Below are 25845 nucleotides of genomic sequence, written 5' to 3'. Positions count from 1 at the left end.
TATTTTATATGTGTCCTGATTAGGCTCGGAGAATGAAATGCAGCTTAATAGCTGCATTAATAGCTTAATATTTGGCCATGGGGCAGGGTACATATTGGGCTGAGGGTACATATTGGACTTTTTGCCAGTTGCAGGGCATATATGTACAAACAACCATTTATGCTCACATTCACACCGATGGCCATTTTAGGGTTTGCAGTTAACCTAACATGCATGCTTCGACTGTGGGAAGAAGATTGACTAGCATGAGAAAATCGAAGGACAGCAAGAAGTGCTGTCTCCTTGGCACTTTGTGGGCACGACTCTTATTATTGCAGACACCAAATCACCAATTTTGCAGGGTTCGTGTTCAAATTGATTGGCAGCCCTTGTGGATCCTGCCAAGGTTAAATGCAATTGCAAGAGTAGGGTTCTGTATATTAGGAAGTGAAGAGCAATTGTATCACACGCGATTTGTTTTTATCCCAATCATCTTCAATCCGTAAAACTACATGGAGCTCAAACAGTGTTCGCCACTCTTGTCTTGTGCATATGAATATGGACAAGAACATCAACAGCCTGTATCATGGAGGGTTACCCAGTGACATACTCAATACCTGAGCTCAGACTAGAGTAAAGACTGGAGTAAAACAATGTTAATAATGTTTACAATCGATGTCTTTGAATTTCTTACTTAACCCCAATAAAACTAAGATGTTGGTCATTAACCCCGCTTGTCATATTTAAGGACACCATTCTGAGTCTTAAGAAATGTACTTCTGTATCTAAAATGATTCTGTAAGAAATCTCAGTGTTATATATGACCCAACTCTCTCTTGTATAACACACATACATTAATTATATTAATTACAAGACGTCCATTTTTTACCTCCGTAATATCGAGAATGTCCCCCATTCTTTCTGATCGTGACATAGAAATCAGAATACATGCGTCCCGACTCCCATTTTGTCCTGCTTCTGTCCTGTACCGTTCTCAATTTGGAGGTCAGGTAAATTTGACAGGATCCTTGTGACCAGCAGCTGCGAAATTCACAAAAAAAATATCAGCCTCAACAGGTTCAGAACAGGACAAGTAAAAATAAATAAAGCTGTTCTATATAAAGAGTGGTGTGAAAACCTTGATCACAAATATGTAGACTATCTGGCAGCGTGCTGAAAGGTTGAGGAAGCAGGAAGTGCTGTCTCCTTGGCACTTTGTGGGCACGACTCTTATTATTGCAGGCACCAAATCACCAATTCTGCAGGGTTCGTGTTCAAGTTGATTGGCAGCCCTTGTGGATCCTGCCAAGGTTAAATGCAATTGCAAGAGTAGGGTTCTGTATATTAGGAAGTGAAGATTTGGCACATTTTACATGCAACACCCAACATGTTTTCACAGACCAAAAGTTCCTGTGACCCTCTTTGTCCCCTGTTTGCAAGTGCTTCAGTGGCATTAAACTCAAAACAATGTGAGCTGACTTGATGGAAGCAAACAATATTCTTAATAAAGCAGAATATCTGACAAAAAGCGAGTTCTTAAGAGGTTTTTTTTCATGATTATTAATCGCTCTTCAAAAGTGGCAATTTTTCACCCAGCTTCTGAGATCCAATTAATGTTGATGCCCTATCAGAGCAATTTGGTTTGGCTGTGACATTATGAATATTGTTGCTTTTATGGACTATATTATGCAAAGTCATGCAAATTAGATACACAACTATTAAAGAAAACAACCCTTGAGTTTGTCCTTTTGCTTTCCTTCTGTTTAGTGTGTAATGTGGTTATCTGTGCTTCCAGCAAATGAGGAGTCACTTTCATGGCAAATTATTTTCATACCTTGCTCATCAAGCATAGCATCTTTTTACCCTCACCTCATTTTGCCCAAACAAACTTTAAGCCTAAACTTTAGGGTGTTATGGACATTGTGGAAGAATTCTTAAAAACATACATATAATAACTGCAAAAAAATAATTATAAATCTACATCTTGATCATCTCTAGCTGTAAATACCGCATGTCATACAGTTGCTTGAATGAGTCTGCATGTCTCAGTTTATTCGAGAAAAACAAAATCACATTTTGTTAATCGAATGTCCTTGATATAATTCATAGTAGACTTACTGTGGTAAATGGTTTATAAAGCATCTGGCCGACAGTATAAAAGACAGACTCCTTTGCCATTGAATTTACAAGGCACGGGAAGGCATGAAAAACACAGGCACAAAAGATGAAGTCACTCATTTCCTTAGAAGACTGATAGTAATACAAGCTTGTACTTAATTATTTTTTATAACTATGTCCTTATCTTCCAAACAGATGCTGAAATTTTGAACCAAGATCACTCTTAAGCATTTAGAATATTAGCTCCACTGATGGAACAGTAAAGATACAATTATGAGTTTTTACATTGCTTTTTGGACCAAATAAAGACGTGGTATTTATTGAGTGTCCACTCTATTGATATTTTTTGCTCCCTCCCCCTTTATTGTAGTCACTCTGGCGACACTGATGTGGCATGAGAGCAATAGATGAAGAGGGTAAGGGATCCGGGTTAAAAACAGAAGACTAATTACCTCCTGAAATAATTTAATGTCAGGCCCAGTGTGGGCTCCCCTCAGCAGGACAGCTGAACAGAGCCGACCCTCTGCTGGGAGATTCATCTCTGTCAGCTTAGATAAACCTTCTGGCCATCACAGCGCTGGCACACATTTTCAGTCTGATGAAGCCACCCTGTTTTTCATTCATTGGGAAAGGCCTGGAATCTGAATAAACACAAGTCGCTCGTCACGATCAAACAATGTGAGTGAATCATCTCTCTCTCTCTCTCTTTCCCTCTCTCCCTGCCTTGGATTATTTGTGCTCAACTGTCTTCACACTACACTCGTTCAACATGATACAGTATGGCAATGTACCTTCATCAACAGGACTGCGATTCCCCTTTAAACACAGCTTGCTATTGTTATAAAAATATTTCAATTTTATTGGATTTTGTTTATCCATCTATCCATTTGCCACTTATCCATGTGAGAGTGAGGCAAGGAGTGAACCCTGAACTTCTCACCAGCCAATCTTAGGCCACGTGACAAGCAGACAAACACTCAATCACTCACATAATACAATTTGTTCTGATATCCTTGAACACATCTTCAGAACTTACAGTTTTGTCACTATACCCTTATTGTTTTCATAGAGCAAAAAACATCTATACAATAAATGCTGTAAATTACCACAATAAATTTATTGTATCATCATCATGGTGTCACAAAAAACACAGTTTGCTTCAGTGCTTGCTTGCTGTGTCCTTGTAGTCCAATCAAACTGCACTTTACATGTCAGTTACAGTCTTGTGAAAGATTGCTGCTTAAGAGCAGCCATCCTTTGAAAATGAATGCCCAAATATCTTTCAAATATTGGCACATGATTCAATGTGACATTGGTGTGCACTAAAGGCGCAAGGACACAAACAAGGACATCTGCTGCTTTATAATATTTGAATTTGACCATGGTGTTATTTTAAAGGTTTATCTAAAAAAAAAATCAATTTACTTTTATACTGAAATATTTATAAATAATAAATTAAAAAAAATTCTAAATAAAATTTAGTGCATCCAATTACTTTCAAAATTACCCAACTATTAAATAAGTCCACCTGTTTGTAATCTAACAACAGTTTTGTACAGCTGCTCAGCCTTCAGAGATTCGTTGGAAAACAGAGTACAGCACCATGACGACAAAGGCAGACAAGTAAGGGATGAAGTTGCAGAGTAGTTTTGAGCAGGATTGAGTCATGAAAAAATATCTCAAGTTTGTAACATCTCACAGAGAACTGTCAATCAATCATCAACAAATGAAAAAGGCATCCAGAGAAATGAGAGCATTAATCAGAGAACCATCCAAGAGGCCCATGGTAACCACAAATGCGCTTCAGAGATGCACATCTCAGAAGAATGACATGACAACTTCTTTCTGCACTCCACAAATAACCTGTGACAGGTAAGGTAGCTACCAGTGTCACTGGAATTGGCTCCTGGTAAAGTTGTTACTGTTACTGAGGCAGAGATTTTCCTCAGTTGCCACTTACAGGATAATACTGATAATGTGTCATGTCTGTAAATTGCATTTGTGTCATTATTTTGTGATACCCTTAAAAAGTTGTCTATGTTTCTCTCAGATTTTTCAGAACCAGAGTATTTGAACACTTGGTTATTGCATACAGAAACTGAAATATAATGAATTATATATATATATATATATATATATATATATATATATATATTCAGATTGTCACATCCGTGCCAGAGCACACTTGGCCGGCAACTTCCCTCAGCCGCACCCCTTCATTACCGTAATGTCTGTCACCTGCTCTCTCATGTATTTAAACCCTGCCCGTGTGTTTCTCCCTGTCGGTGTCTACTGTTGCTTTCTGTCAGTGTCCGCGCCTAGTGTTCCTGTCCTCCTCGTCCATTTCCCCTGGTCTTGTGTGGAGGCTCACGGTCAAATTCTGTTCCGTGTCCCAGTGGACTTCCGTTTGCCTGTCTGCTGGCCGTGAGTCTCTATCCCGCCTATGTCTGTGTTCGCCCACTTCCCTGCCCTTCAATAAACCCTGGTCCAAGCTGCATTTGGTCGCCTTACTCCATTCCTGATCGTGGCACAGATGACTGTTGGTACGTAAAAAACCTGTATATCCACTTTATCTTACCCATTTTGTCAAATGGTGTGCTGTGATTTTTTTTCTCATGTGAAGTATAGATTGAGAAACACTGATTGAATTCGTAGGTAATTATGTGAGATGAACATGAAGCTTGTCACTCTTAACACGGCATCAATGCAGCTCTTTATGCAAGATAAACATTCCATTGATTTTCTGCCAGGCTTTTGTCCTTGAACTGCAATAGATTTTTTTAAACACTGTTAATACATGAAATAGCTACAAGCTCTTATGTGTGAGAACGGCTTTCGCAATAATACGCAGAATCTAGTACAGGTTCAGTCATCTGCCTCTCACCTCATTCATTTATCACTTTCTTTTCTTTCCACATTTCATCTTTTTTAATTCTCTGCAAGACCCAGTTGTATTATCCAGCAAATTAATCTCTTCATGAAAAGCCCGTAGAGGGTAAAAGGGAAAGGAATTGAGAGGGTGAAAGATGATAGAATCCTAAAGCTTTAAGGCGAACAGTGCAACAGTGCCTATGTGTTGTAGAATGAGTGCCATTATTACTCTCTGGGCTCAAATTGAAAACATTACTGCTCCCATTCACATTTCTCAGACACAGAGGATGGACTTTATTTCCAATCGCTGTCTCCTTTCAGGTTGGGAGAGGTTGCCTTGGGTACAAGTCTCTGTGTGTGTGTGTGTGTGTGTGTGTGTGTGTGTGTGTGTGTGTGTGTGTGTGTGTGTGTGTGTGTGTGTGTGTGTGTGTGTGTGTGTGTGTGTGTGTGTGTGTGTGTGTGTGTGTGTGTGTGTGTGTGTGTGTGTGTGTGTGTGTGTGTGTGTGTGTGTGTGTGTGTGTGTGTGTGTGTGTGTGTGTGTGTGTGTGTGTGTGTGTGTGTGTGTGTGTGTGTGTGTGTGTGTGTGTGTGTGTGTGTGTGTGTGTGTGTGTGTGTGTGTGTGTGTGTGTGTGTGTGTGTGTGTGTGTGTGTGTGTGTGTGTGTGTGTGTGTGTGTGTGTGTGTGTGTGTGTGTGTGTGTGTGTGTGTGTGTGTGTGTGTGTGTGTGTGTGTGTGTGTGTGTGTGTGTGTGTGTGTGTGTGTGTGTGTGTGTGTGTGTGTGTGTGTGTGTGTGTGTGTGTGTGTGTGTGTGTGTACGTAGTGTGGGTGAATGAGTGAGAGTGGGACACAGAGAACAATAAAGAATATCTTGTGCACATTTCAATAAAGTCATCATCACTGATGCTTATATACAGTGGTGACCTCTTCGAGCATCATGTTCATTACACTCCAGCATGCACAGATCGAGACCTCAGCGTGTTTCAAAACTTTTATAAAAAGGCCTCAACATTAGCCACAGTCGCTTGTGCAGGGTTGTAAAAAGCTGAATTCAAAAGTAATGCACAAAATGAAAGGGGTTGGTCAGGAGATCACCTAAATATGAAGTTGAGATTTTTGTGATGCTCTCCCACCATTATTTACCACATCCAAATCAATACTCAAATGTTAGGAAACTGTATTTGTCCGTTATCTTCCGACATGCTAATTAGGGGACTGTGTGTATTCATGATGAGGATATGCCAATGTTCTGCCTGTTGACACTATTGCAAAGCTCTGAGAAATAGGAAAGTAGAAATTGTTGCAAAGGAATAATACTCGGGTGATACATGTCGACTGAAAGACTGAATTATCATCATTGGCTTCATAAAATATGTAATCCAAGAAGCTAAATTGTGCATTCAAAATCTGCTCGCGCGTAACAATATACTAAATGTAATGATTTATCTGCTTTGTATTTTATTTGGGTGGCACAGTGTAACATTGTTTAGTATGTCGCCTTACAGTTCAGAGGTGCAGAGTTCGGCTCTGACGGAGTGCGAATAGTTGTTTCTCTCTGTGTGCCCGGCGATTGGCTGGGTGTCCCCCAAACAACAAAAAAAGTGAACTTCCGCTTTTCTGATGGTGACGTGTCATCAATTATGCACAGCGCGTGGCTTGATTAAATGGTATTGTGTTGCATTGATATTCTGCCAGTTTATCCGGCCAACAACTGGTTTTGAAGCTGATGCATTTTAAAAGATGGGTTCACACCATCTTGCTATCATGATGACTATGACTACCCACTATCACTATTTAAAACCATAATAACAGTGAAAGCGTGTAATTTTGACAGCAAAAAAAAGTAGCATTTTGTGATGACGTGACATATGGTTATCAGCGTTGTATCATTACAGTTATGTGCATGTGCGCACACGTGTGTGGGTTGGTTTGAAGAGGCCCTTAATTATATAATATATCATGAGCCACAGCACATTTAGTAAAAACGGGTGTCAAACAAATTTTTGTCATGGGCCACATCGTAGATATAATTTACTTCAGAGGGCCATTACTGTGCACCCAAAGGTTGTTGGCAACAGTTCTATTTTTTGTGTGAAAACAATTTGGAATTTTAGTATTGTCCCTAGATACATGAAGTTGATACACAATTCGCTGTTGTGGGCCACATAAAATGATGCTGGGGGCTGTATCTTTCTCCTGGGCCTTGAGCTGGCCAACTGTGCCAAGAGCGTGTTCTTTCCATCCATCCATCCATCCATTTTCTGAACCGCTTAGTCCCCACGGGGGTCGCGGGCGTGCTGGAGCCTATCCCAGCCGTCATCGGGCAGTAGGCGGGGGACACCCTGAACCGGTTGCCAGCCAATCGCAGGGCACACAGAGACAAACAACCATTCGCACTCGCACTCACACCTAGGGACAATTTGGAGTGATCAATCGGCCTACCAAGCATGTTTTTGGGATGTGGGAGGAAACCGGAGTGCCCGGAGAAAACCCACGCGGGCTCGGGGAGAACATGCAAACTCCGCACAGGGAGGGCCGGAGGTGGAATGTCTGTTACAATAAATCATCAGGTATGGTAACAAAGGGGCTTTAATTTTACATGTTCTAAATTTTGAATATTAGTTTTTTCCAAAATTTACATTTGTATACTTCTCTAGGTCGGGTGCTTCAAATCACCGTCATCAATTTTGCTCAGGTCTAAATGAAATATGCATGATTTTATTCCTTCCTAAGTGATCATTCCTGGGACAAAACTAAAATCATCAGTCACCTATTACATTTCCAAGCTTGGAGAGGCAGTATAGCCAGAAGGGTGGAACTCTGACTTACACACCTTCACTTAGCCCCAGCTGTGGGCCCCCCCACCAACCCTGAGATAGAGTTACCACAGGGGGCGACTTGAAGGCTAAATGTCCTTCACAGACTATCTCCTTCAGGCTCTATTGTACATTCGTTCCTCAGTGTGAAGCCTTGCTATAGCAATCCCCTACCAATTACCTTCCCAGAAGACTCATTTGTGTGAATGCTAAGTGAGCGTTGTGTGGATGCATATCAAAATTCACAATTGAAAGATTAGCGTAATAACATTTTTGTCAGCTATGAAGTTTTGACTACACTTTGGCGATGTTAGTCAAAATGCAAGGCCTTTTTTTTTTCCATATTTTTTTGTCATTACACATGAATTGCATGTTGACATGTGGTAAACATTTGCAAAATAGTAGTGCCTTCAAAAAGCAGCTTTGTGAAGGAATTTATCATCAAATGCGAGCTTTTTCAGTTAGAACCTGTCTAGCCCTGCAAGTTCTCTTCCCTGTTGAGCTCCTTAAAAAGACAAATCTTGTGAGTTTTGCCACAGATAGGGTTTGGAAGCAGGAATCTATCAGTTCTATTACCTGATCCTACTGCGATGGCTCTCACCGCTTATGCGTCCTATAACATCCATAAGTGTGTGCGTGCGACCCCAGTCTTACATCGCTGCTTTTTAAACATGGTGTGTGTTCTCACTTCATCAAGACATAAGTGGATGGGATGAGAGGCAGCATCTCCAAATCTGAGACCATGGTACTCAGCCTGTAAAGGGTCGAGTGCCCTTTCAGATCCGGGACGAGATCTTGCCCCAAGTGGAGGAGTTTAAGTGTCTTGGGCATCATGCCCCAAGGACTACCCAGGACCTGCCAGACAGACCCTGTCGTCTGGTTGGCTTGAGGACAACCTGAGAAGAGCTGAAAGAGGTGACTGGGGAGCGTAAAGGCTGGGCTGTGGTGAGCCAACCCTCTAATGAACTTGTGTCCTGGCCTGACCCCTCCCTTTTCTTGCCCAGTGTGGATGTTTGGTTCCTTGCCTCCCACATTGTCTGTAGGTATCCACAGGTGCCATTGTGGGTCTGTAACTTTGCTTGGCGAAGGGCAATAAACTCGGTACTCTGTCAGATGAGGTGAACCAGTTTCTGAGAATCCAATGGTTTATCGCATGCAGTGGAGGAGGACCTCAATTGTGTTAAAGGCTTCTTTTAGGTCCTGGAGGATAATTAGAGATGGTGAGCCTGTCACAAAACGGATGGAGCAGGGCGACCAAGTGCAGCTTGGACCAGGGTTTATTGAAGGGAACAACTAACAGACTCGGCAGACTGACGTAACTTACTAACAAAACCACAAACAGAAACTGAACAGAGACGTGAGAAAAAAGACATCATGACATTAACAATGATCAGACAGGGAGTGACACGCAGACAGGACTTAAATACAAGACAGGTAACAAGAGGCAGGTGACTGAGATTACAATGATTGTGAGGTAACACAGGAGGTGAGGGGTGAGTACACAGACGCGGACGGAAACCATGACAACCTACATATAAAACAACCAGGGACGAGTCGTGACAGAGCCATTGTCTGCAGCTATCAGGAGGTCATTTGTGACCCTGACCAAGGATGCTTATTGCTAGGCCGGAAACCGAACAGAAACTGTTCAAATGACTGTTTTTGAGATGATCCTGGAGTTGTTGAAAAACGGTGCTCTCCATGCACACTTGCACTAGAAATAATATGAAAACATTTATACATGAAAAAAATAAGTGACAAACATATTTCACTCTTCACAGGTATAAATTATCAAGATTTTCGTAATGAAGAAGACTGAAATCAGATGAGCAAAATGTCACGTGCCTGCATCACCTGTCATCCAGTCATCCGGTTTTCCATGACATCAATCATTCACAGCCACGCCCCCCCAATCTAGTCAATCACCTGTCACTGCTCGTTATTCAGGCCCCACTTAAATCCCGTGATCCCAGCCATTCCCTGTCAGTTCGTTCTCGTATGACACCCGTTTGCTCCTCATGCTTTGTGTCTGTCATACTGTGTTTTGTCCAAGTTGCCGGCCACTTCCGTCAAACTGATCGACCATGTCCAAACGTCTTCTACCCCGACCGATTGCTCATCTACGACCACTATAGAACGCCACCAGCCCTAACCAATTGCCAGCCCCTAATACGCCCTCCGGCTCACTAGTCGGTCACATTTTGTGTCCGATTCCCACAAAGAGATCAATAACTACATATAACAATAAGTGTGTCGCACTTCGTCGTTCTGTCCGTTCTTGATGCAAAAAATACCGGCAAACATTCGTGTTGGATTTTCTTTACTCTTTAGTTCTCTTAAACTTTTTTTCAGTGCTTCACAAAAGGAGCAAGGCACAGGCAATCCCTTACAGTGGGACGAAACAAAACGGGTGACAAGACAATAGTTGGGTGACAAAATAACACAAACAAAAGCAAAGTTTCTACAGTCATTGCATTTGTTTCCTAGTAAGAATGTCTTCCTTGGGGAAAAACAAATATAGGTACCCTGTTCAATTCTTGACCTCATATAGATGTGTTTGAGTTTGATGTTGTAGCCTACTTGACCTGATTAGCCGAGATGAGACAAAAACTAAAAAAAAGAAAACATGAAAGCGTTACGTGACATGTTGATCTCGACGTAATCTCAATTAAGACTCATCTGGCAGGCTCTTGAACTCTTGAAGTTGAATGTCACTGAATTCAATGATTGAGATGGGCCCTGACTATTACCATGCGTAGATTTAGATTGTTCATTGCAGCAGTTGGAATCAATCGAGCAAATTGTACTTACAGTATATTGAATTAAAAATATATAGATTGGCACGAGCAATTGTGGGAAGAATTTTCAGGGATTAACATGAGATTATGTAAGAAGACATTTTACCGATCAATGGCTGATCAATGTCTGGCATGCAAAATTGTTGAAAGAAGATGAGAGTGTTGAAGATTTTCTGCATTTAAAAAATTAGAAACTCCGTCACATTTGTTAAAACTGACAGCATAACGTAACAGTAGTACATGAGTGACATGTGTGTGGCGGGGTGATGGGGGGCACGTTGTAGGGGAGAATGTGTACCGGATGAAAGACCAAAGTCTCAGGTATGTTTTTGTATTCATGTCATTTTCGTATTTATGTTGCCATCTGGAATGTCATCTCAACGTAGGGGGTAAAATGTCACACTGGATGTTGCAAGAAATAGAACAAGGGCAAAATTATTGCCCTTTTCCTTTTTTTTTCTGAAAGGGAACATTGAAGTCAGGCACATATAATATTTATCATTTATCTTAAAAAAATTATTGAGCATAGTTGCTGTTAAACATAGCTGTTGAAAGGTTTTGTACCAATACCACTTTTTGTCACACGATACAGACTTTTCTATTTCTATTTTATCTAATTCTAAAGAACTGCATACTCACTTGGAAGTATAATCATTGTTTTTTTTCTTCAAAGACTTCTTGTTGGATGTTGTGCTGAAAAGTCTCTCTACACTTGCAGCAGTAGTAGCCATAAAATGGAACCATTTTTTATTTTTTCCCGAGTTCTCGAATGGTCCCTCCATGTGGTGGATTGATTTCTCAGCCAGATGTCTCTCTGTGTACCTGTGTCTCTGTGCTGCTGGCTTCATCTTGTTCTGCATCATACGTATGCAGGGCTTCCTAATACAGCCCCTTTAAGCAGCTCTTGCTACTTGTGCTGGGCTTATATTTTGCACCTTTTCAAGCTTCCTTGCTTCAATTCCTTCTTTTTGATTGCAGGGATATATATTTGTGATATACTATGTGCGGCTTGGTATGTTGTATTTTGGTACTGCATGAGTCATATAAACCCGGTATCCCACGTCGTCAACAAATAATACAGGGCAGGTTACGGAGCAAAATCATATTAGCAATTTCCTCAGATATATTCCCGCTGCTCCACTCTTCTTGTCCTTTTTCTGAAGTGACTGAACTGACCAAGATTTTATGCTGTGTTTCGTCCCACTTTCTCTTGCTTGCAGCGTCACCACAAACTCTTAGTATTCATTCACATTTCATTGTTTTATCAGGTATCAGTTTTAGTTCCACCACTTTCTCACCACAAATCATGCATGTAACTTTTGTACTTGCTTTCGATGCTGAAATAATTCCAAATCACAAACATTTTCTCTCATGTGGCACACTGGTATGTCTTTCCTCAACATAAAATAGCTGCCCCACCATTGGTTAAGAGCATCTGCTCTGGACCATTAGCAATAACTTGGCTTAGCATGCACTGAAAACGTGATCACATATTTGTGAGTGTCATGCAAGAGCAAGACACAAGGCGCTATGTTCAAAGTTATATACTAGCATCAGTAAATGGCCTCTGGAGCCTATCCCAGCAGTCATTGGGCAGTAGGCGGGGGACACCCTGAACCGCTTGCCAGACAATCGCAGGGCACACAGAGATGAACAACCATCCGTACTCGCACTCGCACCAATTTGGAGTGCTCAATCGGCCTACCATGCATGTTTCTGGGACGTGGGAGGAAACTGTACTACCCAATAAAATCCCACACAGGCACGGGGAGGGGAGAGCCGGAGGTGGAATCGAACCCACACCTTCTGAACTGTGAGACGGATGTGCTAACCAAGTGCTACACTGTGCCACCAAAATTGTAACCAGTGTAGTCTTAAATTTACTGCATTCTCCGCACCTTAAGGTACACTTAAAAGGATTTAATATTTTCAAAAACCGAAGGTACGCCTTTTATTTGGACCAAGTTCCAACATCTGTGAATGCTGCTGTGAATGAACCTGCAAGAACCCTGAAAAAATGAAGGCCGGGGGAAACAAACACCAATGAACGAATGCATGGATGAAGCAATTCTGTTCTTGCAGAATTACCCACACTTTCCTTTTTGTCCACTTTTAGTTGGTAAAGATGCTGACTATGATATTAACGTTATACTTAATTTTAGAGTCATCACAGTGCCACATTTGCAAGCTGCAATGACTACAGGGTCCTCCAGCGGCAGTTACATGCAGACCAAGCTAGATATGACACCTCCTATCACACAAAAACATGACATGACGAATGCAAATGGATGGTTGAAGAGTTGGACGACTGAAAATCGACAAACATTTTAGCGCCCTAGTTTCTTGGAAACTGCTGTCACATTGCTGCTAGTTTTACCTTGAGGGTCATATTTTATTCAACTCCTCCCAGAGAATTTATCCAATCGTCCTCAAACTCCAGGTATTTTGTCAAGACTTTTAAGCTATTGCAAGCTTTTTATTTTGTCCCCCACTGTTTCCGTGGAGATGCACTTTTAGTAAGGAAAAATGATGCTGTTTTTGAGTGCCTAAACCTGTGGGAAAGACTTCTGCTAACTTGCACACACATCATGCCTGGCAAAAACATTTATAATGTTATAGAGAGTTAATGTCCTGTATGCGCTAACTCCAATGTGTCCAGGGTTGCGAAGGCCCTTTATAGCTGCTCGTAGCACTAGTAGTTGTCTTGTTCCAGTGTTTTTATTGTCCTAACTGTTTCTATTTCCTCTTATGAAATGTTTTTATAGTTTGGATTTTGATCTGTACTCGTTGTTTGTGATCTATGTAACACTGATTAAAAGTGCTGTATAAAAACAAACGTGCATAGTATTAGTTGTTAATCAATATGATTCCAAGCATGTATACCATGTGTGAGTTTAGAAAATGTGTTTTTTGTTGTTGTTAGTTTTTACAGTGCATTATTTTTTTTTTCACTATATTTTTTTCTTTTTATTAAAAAGAAAACAACAACCTTTGTGTCAACTTCAGTAAAAAAAAAAAAAGTACTATTGGAGAACTAAACCGTAGTTTTCGCTTCTGGTATAGATTTTCTTTTTAAATCACACACGCACGCGCACACACATATGCACACAGACACAAATATTTCACCTTTTTTCTAGTAAGTGATTGTTGCAATGTGATTCTCTCTTAACATAGTGTACAGATATCTCCTCAAATGGCAAAAGTGCTTACTGATGGATTTAGATAGGAATAAACATGATTGTGTCTGCAAACATTATAGATAGTTTTAAAACATTTAATTCAACCAGCATTTATTAATGAACCAGCTGGGGGAAAAATACAAGTAATGCAGTGCAACTCATGCTGTTTAAGGCTTCTATTAGCCCATGGCTCGTTTCATTGCTGTGTGTCCTATTCTCATATAGGACACACTTTCTCAGTAACAAGCTCACCTCTTGTTATCCTTCCATCGATGTTTTGAGCTATTTTTTTAAGTAAACACGAGGATCAGTCGTTAGCTCATTATTAGACAGTTTGACTTGTGGTTTAGACAATGTGGCAGTATTGTCTTACCACTGAATTCATGATCTTCATTTTAAGACATTTTGGCTGTTGAGAGTCACAGGCAGCTCACCTTGGACGAGAGCATATACTCTGGACTGATCGCGAGAGTGTACAGTTAACAAAAAGGGGGTGGGGGAATAATTGAAGATGCATTTTTCTTATTAAATTAGTCAATCTATCTATCTATTCCCTAAAAACATGCAAGTGCTCCGCTGTGGAGTGTCACATACAGAAACACTAGTAGAGAACCTCTGATGTACAGAATGCTTATGTACAGGAGTTGAGCTGGTATTTTTTTAGATGGATTTTCATTTGATGTCTAAACTTTAGATTGACGTCAAGTCTTCATTGTGCACTAAGAATGCAATGCCTTTTGTCTTTTTATTCAACACTTTATCCAACTTCCATTCTTTATCTATTTAGGGGAGCATTCATGTGTCACTTTATTTTATCCTCAGAGATGGGCGTGAAGACAATGAGTCCACTGCAGCATATCCCCTCATTCTGTCTCTGCTCGGCAAAACATGACTGAACAAATGAACCAATTAAGTGTGTTGGTGGCAGGGCTGTCCCAGGGGATGCTGGGGAGAGACAGCCTGATTAGCTCAAAGGTAGGCCTGACTGGAGACAGCCGGCTCAGAAGACTTGTGTCAGTAACACTCCCAGAAAGCTCAAGAGTGGAACACTTTGATCGGGGTAAATTGGTGTCAAAGTGGTTTAAATATTAGCATTTTTTTTTCAAAGCACACATACATGTACAGTGTGTTCTTTGTAGCATTAATATCAGAGCAAAGAACAATCATAAAGCAGAAATTATGTGTTTATTACAGATGCTATTGCCAGCCATCCCTGGACTAAATTGGGTAAAATGATAATTTTACTGCAGCATAATAGTGAATAGCATGTAGGCCTCACAGTTCAGGGTTTGAATCGCATCACCGGCATTCCTATATAAACTTTGCATGTTCCATCTATGCTTTAGTGCAGTGGTTGTTGATCTGGGTTCGATCGAACCCTAGCGGTTCGGTGAGCCGGTCTAAGGGGTTCGGCAGAGCCTCCACCGTGGAGGTCACCTATTTTATCGTGCAAATTTGTGATGACGCATATCCGAACCGGTCTCTAAAAGGCAACAGCACACTGATTTGCAGGTATGTAGTCATTCATGCATTGTGTTAGTTTTGTTGTTTAAACAAGGTGACGTTCATGCACGGCTCGTTTTGTGCACCAGTAAAAAACATCTATGGCTTGAATTTGAAAAAAAATCACAATTTATTTTTCACTTAAGAGGTATTCGGTGAATGCGCATATGAAACTGGTGGGGTTCGGTATATCCACCAAGGTTAAGAACCACTGCTTTAGTTGGTATTCTCTGGGTACTCCAACTTCCTTCCACATTCTGTATGAATGCGAGTCTGAATGATTATTTATGTGTGATGTGTCCCCTAGAATTGACTGGTGATCACCCATGGTATACCCTTTACCCAAAGTCAGCTCGAATTGGCTCCAGCTTTCAGGTACAATGTCCATAAATGGTTAAGCCACTCACACACGTTTTTATTGATCATGTGTGAAGCAAAACAACCTAAAACAACAAGAATGATATCTTAATACCCGCAGCACTGTGTCACGTGACCGCTGCGATCAGCACCTCGGACAGTTCGGTCTCTCTGCTCCTGCCCCTCCTGTCCTGTCATGCAGTGATCAGCGCTGATTGCCCACACCTACGGTTTCCAACTTGTTAACCCTCCTATAGAAACCCCGCATCCCCGTCACAATGTCAGATCATCGTCCCTCGTTCCTTGCTTGAATTAATATTTTGTTTGTGGAATACGAATTAAAGATGCCAAATCCACCTGTTTGCCACCATTTCAGAGGGCTGGGTTGACTTCCCCCTCGATAAAATTAAGCGCTGGAGGAAGACTTAGACTTAGACTTAGACTCAACTTTATTAATCCCTTGGGATTACTCCTTCAGGGAAATTCTGTGTCCAGTAGCAGTAAAATACAAAATATACAAAAAAAAATATAAGAGATAAAAATATACAGAAATATGCAGAAATATATACACTGCAAAAATTAGAAAATGAAATGTAAGAAGGCACAAAGATAAATTAGGTAAGAAAATTGAGGGAGGTAAAAACACTACACAGTAGTTGCCATGTATTATTGCCATGTATTATTATTGGACAGTGTGAAAAAAGTAATTGCACAAATGATGACAAATGTAGTAAATAGGATGGAATGGGAAATATTGCACATTGTATATTGATGTGAATGTGTACAGTTGTTACAAGTATCTCCATGTCCCTGTTCAAGACACCTTCTGAGAAGTGTCCCTTCGCCAAATCTGGCCTGGTTGTCAATGTGGGAAGCTCCACAGATGCTCCATGCTTCAAAAGAGGGCTCTTGTCACCTGATGTGTTCAGTTGAAAGATTTTACCAATTAATACTTGTCTCACATTTTTTTACTGACCCTGCATCTGTACTTTACCTATTATGCAACATTCTGACAGGATCTGCAATTTACATTCCTCTGGGGCAAGTGAAACATTATCATCTTCTCTGAGGCAATTTAATACACATGATACCTCATCTTCAGTTTGTCAATGTAGAATGCCAGGAGATGTCCTTGGGGTTGACCACTGGCCATTGCTCTCCTTGACACACAGCAAGTAAAAACGAAGGAAACGATGTCAAGCAGAGGGTGTAGGAGCCCAGAGTGGAGAGAAAATGAACCTGACAAAGGCCCTAAAACAGATCTCTCCTACTCAGCAGAGCCAGGGGATTGTGTGGCCTGGCTGTCAGCACCTCTCATTAGTCAAAGGCAGCCTTCCTGACAATGTGACACTGATTACTGAAAGCCCTGATTCAGACTATTTTTATTTATTTATTTTTTTTTTTTTTGCGTCTCTATGCTGCTTACAATAATGCCAGTTAAACCATACACAGATACAACCAATATATCGGTCCACTTGTCTCCCCACATCAATTTTATTTAATCAATCTTTATGAAGCACATACACACACACGCACACGCACACACACACACACACACACACGCACACGCACACGCGCACACGCACACGCACACGCACACGCACACGCACACACGCACACGCACACACACACAACGGTGGATAAAAATAAGCAACAACCTCTGGTTCTCCTTTCAGAACAATATTAAATTTGTTGTGTTCACCCCTCGACTGTGGCTGTTTACTGAAGATAGTGTTGTGTGAAACCATCTCGATGAGCCACCTTCACCAGGAGAATATCACAGACCACAGCCCCTTTCGGCGACTCAAGGCCTGCCTGAATCATACGTTTTGTTTCTTGTTTCTAAATGATTTTCAGGCCCCCCATACCATTTTAAAGTATTTTGGCCAATTTAGCACCTTATGTGTTGTTGGCGTTTGACGTAACAACTTGAGGCGAAAAGCCCTGCGATCAATACACACAATGGTTTGCTTATATATAATCACAAGCGAAGACTTGGAGGGTGCCATGAAAAGATTCATAGAAGATTCAAAATAACTGAAGAGTTGAAAAATGTTATCCAAACTTATGTCACTGGTGCTTGGAGGTGGGACAACACTGTGCATCTGGTCGCTCATATGATAGGCATTGTTAGCCCGTTAACTTTTTTTTTTTTAACCAACATTCATTATCAGATTTAGGCCCAGCACAGGTCAAGCCCATGGAACACCTATCTGCTGCATTATGCAATAACTATGGTTAATTTGCTTTGCATCAATTGCTTGGAAGGTCGAGCCAGGATAGCCATGATGCCACTCACTCAGTCCGCAGTCTAAGATTGGATTGAGGCGGACCTGAGCACAACTTGAGCTGCACTTATCAGCCAGCTGGCAGATAGGACTTGTCATAGTGCCTGTCAGATATGATGACGGGACCACAAGGCTCACAATAGAGCTAAATGCAATCTCCTCCTCTGCAGCTGCAATGCCTGCCTCAGGGACGGGCTTATTAGACTTTGTAAACAGCTAAATGTGAGAGCTAAACTGTAAGAGCTACTGTCAGGCAGGATGCCCCTGTCTGACAGAAAACCAATAATAAATAAAAGTAAATACACTGAAAACCTTTCTTGTAAGAAAGTCAGGCTCTTTTTTAGTCATATGTATATTTTTGAACCTATTTTGGAACATATATTTTTGACACATCAAGTTACTGACAACTACCTTCAAGTAAAGCTATTGAAATGTTTAACATGTAAAATGACGTTTGAAAAAAACAAGGAATTAAATGTTTTGTTACCAACAACTAACTACCTTTGAGTGGAGCTTATTGAAACATCTAACATTCAAAGTGACATTTGAAAAACTCAAGAAATTAAATGTTTTGTGTTTCCCTTTCCTCCAAAAGACAAAATTCTGGACATAGTGTGTGCAAGCCAGGTACTGAAGAGGAAGGCAATAGTCATGACATGAAATGACAATGAAATAATGACAGTAATGAAGTAAGAAATTGAGGTCTTAAAAATGCAGTGCTAAATTTCTTCCACCTATTAGGTACATCTCTTCTGAATCAGTCAAGTCTATCGTCCATTGTATGAAATTCACATACTTAATATACTTCAGTAAGTCGACTGGATTCTTCTCTCATTACAGCCTTTCACGAAGTGCCTGAAAGTCTCGGAAATAATGATATTTAGACAAGCAGATATGTACAGTGCATGACTTCCATTAAAAGGCGAGTGACTTTGATATAAATCTGAGTATGAAGGGTAAAGTCTAAAGAGATCTCTTGCTTGTGGGAGAGTCTTTCCTTTTTACATGGAGCACACACTCTTGTCTGCTCTCCTGATCATTCATTTCACCATGCAAAAGAGATCACCCATGGTGAGATTCATTCACATGCAGATGGATCCATTACTATTACTCTTTCTCCCTCTCATTCCATTTTTGCTGTTTCTCCCTCCTGTATTAAGCCAACGGTGAGCTTGGAAGCCTGGGGTGACATGGCAATCATATTTCAGCATGGCGAACAGGAATAATGCAATGGGCTGCTGTGCAAAAATTACATGTAAATTTGTCCTTTTTCCCCCTATTATGAGTAGGCAAAGTCAGAGATGGTGTCAGTGAATCATACTAGATTCTATAAAAAATAATCTCTTCTCTGTTTGTTCTCATATCAAATAGAGTGGGAAACAATAAACCAGTACGATTGGATATCCATTCGGAAAAGAGAAGAATACGATACGATAGCAGACTCCTCAATCGATGCAAAATCCTCTTGGAACCCTTAAATTGAATGTAGAGGACCTACATCATGCCGGTCACGGTGTAGTTAAAAGACAAAACATCAGGTATGATCAATATTCACTATTGTCTAATATATCCAATGCCGGGTTAGGTTGGCTTGTTCAGCCCAAACGTTACACGTACTGTATCCTGTATTAAGTTCTGATTCAGTGATTCATATTTAGACCTTTAGCGAACCGCTCCGAGCCCAATTGAAAGCAGACCGAGACTACCACAAAAGGTGGTTCTCGATGTAGTTGTCTGAGCTGCACCATGCTTCGTTTTTGTGTATTCACACCTGCATAAAAGTTTGGAACAGCATGTGTCTGTTTAAAAAGGACCAAAGAGTGCAGGTGTGATTAAACCTTCTTTAAGAGTGTCCCTGCAAAGGCAAATGTTTCACTTCTCCATCATGGTGGCAGATTTAACATTTGAAAGCTAAACATAACTAATCTAAGAATATTGTGTGCGTGCACCATGTGTTGTGGGGGGACTCGAGTAATCGATAATCAATAGGATAATCAATTCCAAAAGGATTGGTTTGTCCTAAAATTGTAGATATCCGTATTGACAAGCCTCGTACATATGAATGTCAAAAGTGATGTCTTTTGCTCTACATCGTAAAATGATGTTGCAGATATTTGAAATGCCAATCCAGAATAGAAAGACTATAGTTAAAGATATTTGAAATGTTACTTTTAACAAGCCAAACTGAAATATAGATCATCACATTCAGTCTGTCGTAGGGGGACTCAAAGCTAGATGTCTGAGTATATGTCACTGGGTGTGTTTTAGACACACGCACACGCACACACACACACACACACACACACACACACACACGCACACGCACACGCACACGCACACGCACACGCACACGCACACGCACACACACACACAGAAACTATCGTCAAAAAAGTTTAACACTGTCTCCCCACAATTCTGTACTATATAGTTCTATTTTTTAACTTTTCAGCAATTATCTGAGAACGTTTATCTTGCATTTATAATCAAATCTATGAATTGAACTTTGTTATAAAAATTAACATAAGTAACATGACTTTCTAGTAAATAATGAAGTACCGTATTTGCCGGTGTATTGGTCGACCTTTTTCGATCCAAAATCGACCGAAAAAAATCGACCTCGACTTATACACCGAGTCATAAAATTTAACTTCGTATTCATCGCTTCAAATGTGATGGTAACCAAGGCCGTTTCTCATGCATCTCATTGTGCGTTGCACTTAGAAAATTTGAACCGGGCGGCGTGCGCGAGTGCGCGGCCCGCTGGAAGTCGAATGAGGCGCCGCGATCTCCTCCGCGGTGCTTATAAACAGCCGATCCGCTCGGCGGGGGCTATTTTCGGCCACTTGGCGCGTGCGCACGGCCTCCCGGATGTGCCGGGCGGGTGCGCGAGCTCGCCGGCCGCTGGAAGTCAAATGAGGCGCCGTGATCTCCTCCGCGGTGCTTATGAAGTGCCGATCCGCTCGGCTTGGAGCTATTTCCGGCCTCCCGTTGGTGCCGGGCGGCGTGCGCGAGCTCGCCGGCCGCTGGAAGTCGAATGAGGCTCGCAATCTCCTCCGCGGTGCTTATAAACAGCCGCATGCGCACGGCCTCCCGGAATTTGAACACATTTCGTCAATAAACTTCGCATATTGAATTTTGAAGATTAATATAATGCAACAATTGAGCTCGACTTATACAAAGGATATATCATAAAATCGTAAATTTCCGTCGAATTTTAGGGGTCGACTTATACACCGAGTCGACCTGTACACCGGCAAATACGGTAAGATGTTAAAGTTGTCTTCTTAAGAGTTCTTCCTCCTGATTGAATAAGAAAACAATCAAAATTGGGTTGCCCAGCTTGTGAAAAACTGCATGCACAGAAAATCAACTCTAAGAACAATGTCAAATAAGTATTAGTCAACCAAGTCTCAAGTGCTAATATTGGCAACTCAAATCATCTGAATGAAATTCCCCATCTATGCTTTCGAGGTAACCTATCCAAAAACTTCAGCTTCTGCATTGGTGCTGACCAGGGTCCTAATTACCGTAATTTCCGGACTATAAGTCGCGGTTTTTTTCATAGTTTGGGTGGGGGGGCGACTTATACTCAGGAGCGACTTATATATGTTTTTTTTTCACAAATTTTTACTTGATCATTAAGACATCACTTACAAGTATAGTTGACCACTTCCCATGTTATTTTTAGTATAGTTGATCACTTCACATGCTTTTATTTCTTTATCTTGAACATATTCAAAACATAAAAAATAGAGAAAACATCAAATAAAGCAATTAACACTTTAAAGCACCATATCCAAGTCCACTGTCTGCTGTATGTACACTTGCTCCATTTTTGCTCCTCTTATATTTATTATTATTATTTTTTATTATTTGTTTATTTATCATTTATTCAATACTCTTATTTATTCATTGTTAGTGCCTTCTTGGTTTTTTTTGTGTTGCTTGTATGCATATGTGTACTATCTCACCGAGGGATAGTGGAAATGTAATTTCAATCTCTTTGTGTGTCTTAGTATATAAAAAAATATATCGACGATAAAGCAGACTTTGACTTTGATAAAACAACCAAAAAAAATTATATTTTCAGACGAAACTGGATGAGGGCGCTCTAAATTTTACCGTTGGCCGTGACTCATCAACTGGGTGGGCTTAAGAAAAATGGCACCAAAAAGAAACTCATATTTTGCAGGTTACAAACTTCAAGTTGTAAAATATGCAGCTGAAAACAGTAATCGAGCAGCAGAAAGAAAGTTTGGAGAACCGTGATGTACCAATGGATTACTATTTCAAGTGACGTCAGTAGCGCGGCGCGCCGGTTGTTTACATACAAACGTGCCCACACAAGGACTACCATCATTAGCGGTGATCATTTCTAAGTGACACGGAGGACAAAGAGTTTGAAGGAATTAAGGATTTGGAGTGACATAGAAGGTTTGAAAAACTATTATGGCTTTTACGCACGCCCGGTCTCTACTGAGTCGGGGGCCGACGCTCGGCCGAGTGGCTGTCCGCGAACGGTGCGCGGGGCTCGGACATGGCCATTACGCACGCCCGGTCTGTCTGGAAGTCCACGCCGCCACACGCTTGGAAGTTTGTTTTGTTTAATAAAGAGCCGTTTACCAAACCTACGTCTATCCTTGTACTTTGTTAACGCTACAATATAGTTATATAGTAGATCTGTGGAATAAAGACGAGGCTGACGTCAGGGCGCACGCGCGGCGATGTTGACAAAGGACGAGGAATTTGATCGATGGATTTAATGGAATTAAAGTGCACGGATGGTTTGATAATATTATTGGCTTGTATTATAGTTATTTAAAATATAGTTTATCTATCGTTATATGAGCCTGTGGAATATTTTGAAGCGCAAGCGCCCTCAGCCGTGCGCACCCATTGTTGACAAAGAACGATCGATGGATTTAATGAATTGGAGTGACACCGATGGTTTTATAAACATGTTATTCATGTAATAGTTGTCCTTAATCACTCTATATGTTACGTCAGGCCCGTTCTCAGCTCTTTGTTTGTGTTTGTCACGTTAGCATACCTATCGTTTAGCCTGTTGTTGCTATTTAATGAATTGGAGTGACACCGATGGTTTTATAAACATGTTATTCATGTAATAGTTGTCCTTAATCACTCTATATGTTATGTCAGGCCCGTTCTCAGCTCTTTGAGTTTGTCACGTTAGCATACCTATCGTTTAGCCTGTTGTTGCTATTTAATGAATTGGAGTGACACTGATGGTTTTATAAACATGTTATTCATGTAATAGGTGTCCTTAATCACTCTATATGTTACGTCAGGCCCGTTCTCAGCTCTTTGTTTGTGTTTGTCACGTTAGCATACCTATCGTTTAGCCTGTTGTTGCTATCGTTTAGTCTGTTGTTGCTCGTTCATGACTGTTTTTGGTGTGGGATTTTGTCGAATAAATTGCCCCCAAAATGCGACTTATACTCCGGAGCGACTTATATATGTTTTTTTTCACTTTTTGGGGCATTTTATGGCTGGTGCGACTTATACTCCGGAGCGACTTATAGTCCGGAAAATACGGTAGTCATTAGTGAGCCATTACTGCTTGCCGTTGCGCTATATCCCAGAGGCGTTTGCATCAATCTTTCTCCCACTCACTCTGTTTTTCCAATTCATCTCTGACTTGATAGACTTTGATGACGTTCTCCTTTGAAGACACGATCAAAGATCTCAGATGAGAACCGTGTAAGATGTTGGTGAGAAAGAAATGGAATACTAATCTGTTTTTTTCTTCTAAGAATTGAATACTAATCTGCTTTTTTTTCTCTAAAAATGTTCACGAGATGGCGGCACGATGGCGCACTGGTTAGCATATACGCCTCACAGTTCAGAGTTCCAGTGTTTGATTCCGCCTCCGGGCTTCCTATATGGAGTTTGAATGGTCTTAATGTGCTTGTGTGGGTTTCCTCTGTGTACTCCCACATTCCAAAATCATGTACGATAGGCCGATTGAGCACTCCAAATTGTCCGTAGTTGTGAGTACGAATGGTTGTTTGTCTGTGTGTGGCCTGCGATTGGCTGGCAACCACTTCCCCTGTGTCCCCTGCCTCGTGCCCGAAGTCAGCTGGGATAGGCTCCAGCATTCCCTCGACTCTCATGAGGAAAAGCCTTTCAGATAATGGATGGATGGATGGATGGATGGATGGATGGATGGATGGATGGATGGATGGATGGATGGATGGATGGATGGATGGATGGATGGATGGATGGATGGATGGATGGATGGATGGATGGATGGATGTCAACAACCTATACAATGGAATTTGTGTTAAAGTGTGTTGAAGAAGACAATCTTTTAAAACAAGCTCATATAACTTTAAAAAATATTCACAATTATAAGTAATGTGATCATAAATTGTTCACTAATTGAATATAAAGCTTATTACACTCGTGCAATATTTCAATATGAAACCATAAAGAAAATAAAACAAAATTGCAGCTTGTATGATGATTTAGGTTTACCTCAAAATGGAATCTATTCATTATTCAAATCGCTTATTACGGGTGTGCCGGAGCCTATTCCAGCTGTCTTTGGGTTCTCATCAAAAATACTCCGACGCTGTGAGGCTAATCATCTTCTCCGCTCAAAATGTAACAAACAAACAACATGACCATCTCACAGGCTGTCTTGAGGCCTTCATATCTTGGTGTCGACTGTACCGATCTTTCCCTTGAAAACAATTATGCAGTATTTGTAGTTCCATGTAATGACTATGTATACAATGAATTGCCCATTCTCGAAAAATAAGTAGTATCACATTTGAGGTAGGTTAAACACCCATTTGATAATTTTAGCAGACCCTTACTTTTTCAATTTCATAACCCAGCTTGGACACTCTATTCTGTTGGGAAACAGTCAGTTTATAACATTGAATGTTAATTTTTCAGACACAACTTTGGCTGTACACATTTAAAAAAAATAATAATAGGGCCTGGAGACTCTGAGGCGGATTCTCCAATCTCTGGGGTCGAAGTCACTGAGGTAGTTAAAAAACTCCTCGGTGGCAAGGCCCCGGGGGTGGATGAGATCTGCCCAGAGTTCTTAAAGGCTCTGGATGTTGTGGGGCTGTCATGGCTGACGCGCCTCTACAGCATTGCGTGGACATCGGGGACAGTGCCTCTGGATTGGAAGACTGGGGTGGTGGTTCCCCTCTTTAAGAAGGGGGACCGGAGGGTGTGTTCCAATTACAGGGGAATCACACTCCTCAGCCTCCCCGGTAAGGTCTATTCAGGGGTGCTGGAGAGAAGGGTCCGTCGGGAGGTCGAACCTCGGATTCAGGAGGAGCAGTGTGGCTTTCGTCCTGGCCGTGGAACAGTGGACCAGCTCTACACCCTCGGCAGGATCCTCGAGGGTGCATGAGAGTTCGCCCAACCAGTCCACATGTGTTTTGTGGACTTGGAGAAGGCGTTCGACCGTGTCCCTCGGGAGGTTCTGTGGAGGGTGCTTCGGGAGTACGGCGTGCCGAGCCAACTGATAAGGGCGGTTCGGTCCCTATATCACCGATGCCAGAGTCTGGTCTGCAGTCTGATTCGTTCCCAGTGAGGGTTGGACTCCGCCAAGGCTGCCCTTTGTCACCGATTCTGTCATAATTTTTATGGACAGAATTTCTAGGCGCAGCCGAGGCGTTGAGGGAGTCCGGTTTGGGGACCTCAGCATCGCGTCTCTGCTTTTTGCAGATGATGTGGTGTTGTTGGCTTCTTCAGGCCGTGATCTCCAGCTCTCCCTGGAACGGTTCACAGCCGAGTGTGAAGCGGTCGGGATGAGGGTCAGCACCTCCAAATCCGAGTCCATGGTCCTCGATCGGAAAAGGGTGGAATGCCCTCTCCGGATCGGGGATGAGATCCTGACCCAAGTGGAGGAGTTCATGTATCTTGGAGTCTTGTTCACGAGTGAGGGGAGGATG

At 41.5% G+C, this 25845-nt stretch overlaps 1 long non-coding RNA gene across 1 annotated transcript; it reads left to right on the top strand.

The window, feature by feature from the left end:
- The first annotated feature begins 4391 nt into the window (after window positions 1-4391).
- LOC125982056 (uncharacterized) lies at window positions 4392-15918 on the top strand. The gene is made up of 3 exons (XR_007486238.2): window positions 4392-4640; window positions 15568-15635; window positions 15739-15918. It is a non-coding gene; the product is annotated as an uncharacterized lncRNA (long non-coding RNA).
- Window positions 15919-25845: the final 9927 nt, after the last annotated feature.

Source organism: Syngnathus scovelli, chromosome 1 (genome assembly GCF_024217435.2).
Source record: "Syngnathus scovelli strain Florida chromosome 1, RoL_Ssco_1.2, whole genome shotgun sequence".
Taxonomy (NCBI): domain Eukaryota; kingdom Metazoa; phylum Chordata; class Actinopteri; order Syngnathiformes; family Syngnathidae; genus Syngnathus; species Syngnathus scovelli.
Note: the sequence above shows the minus strand (reverse complement) of the source record. Positions and strands in the feature narration are given on the sequence as shown.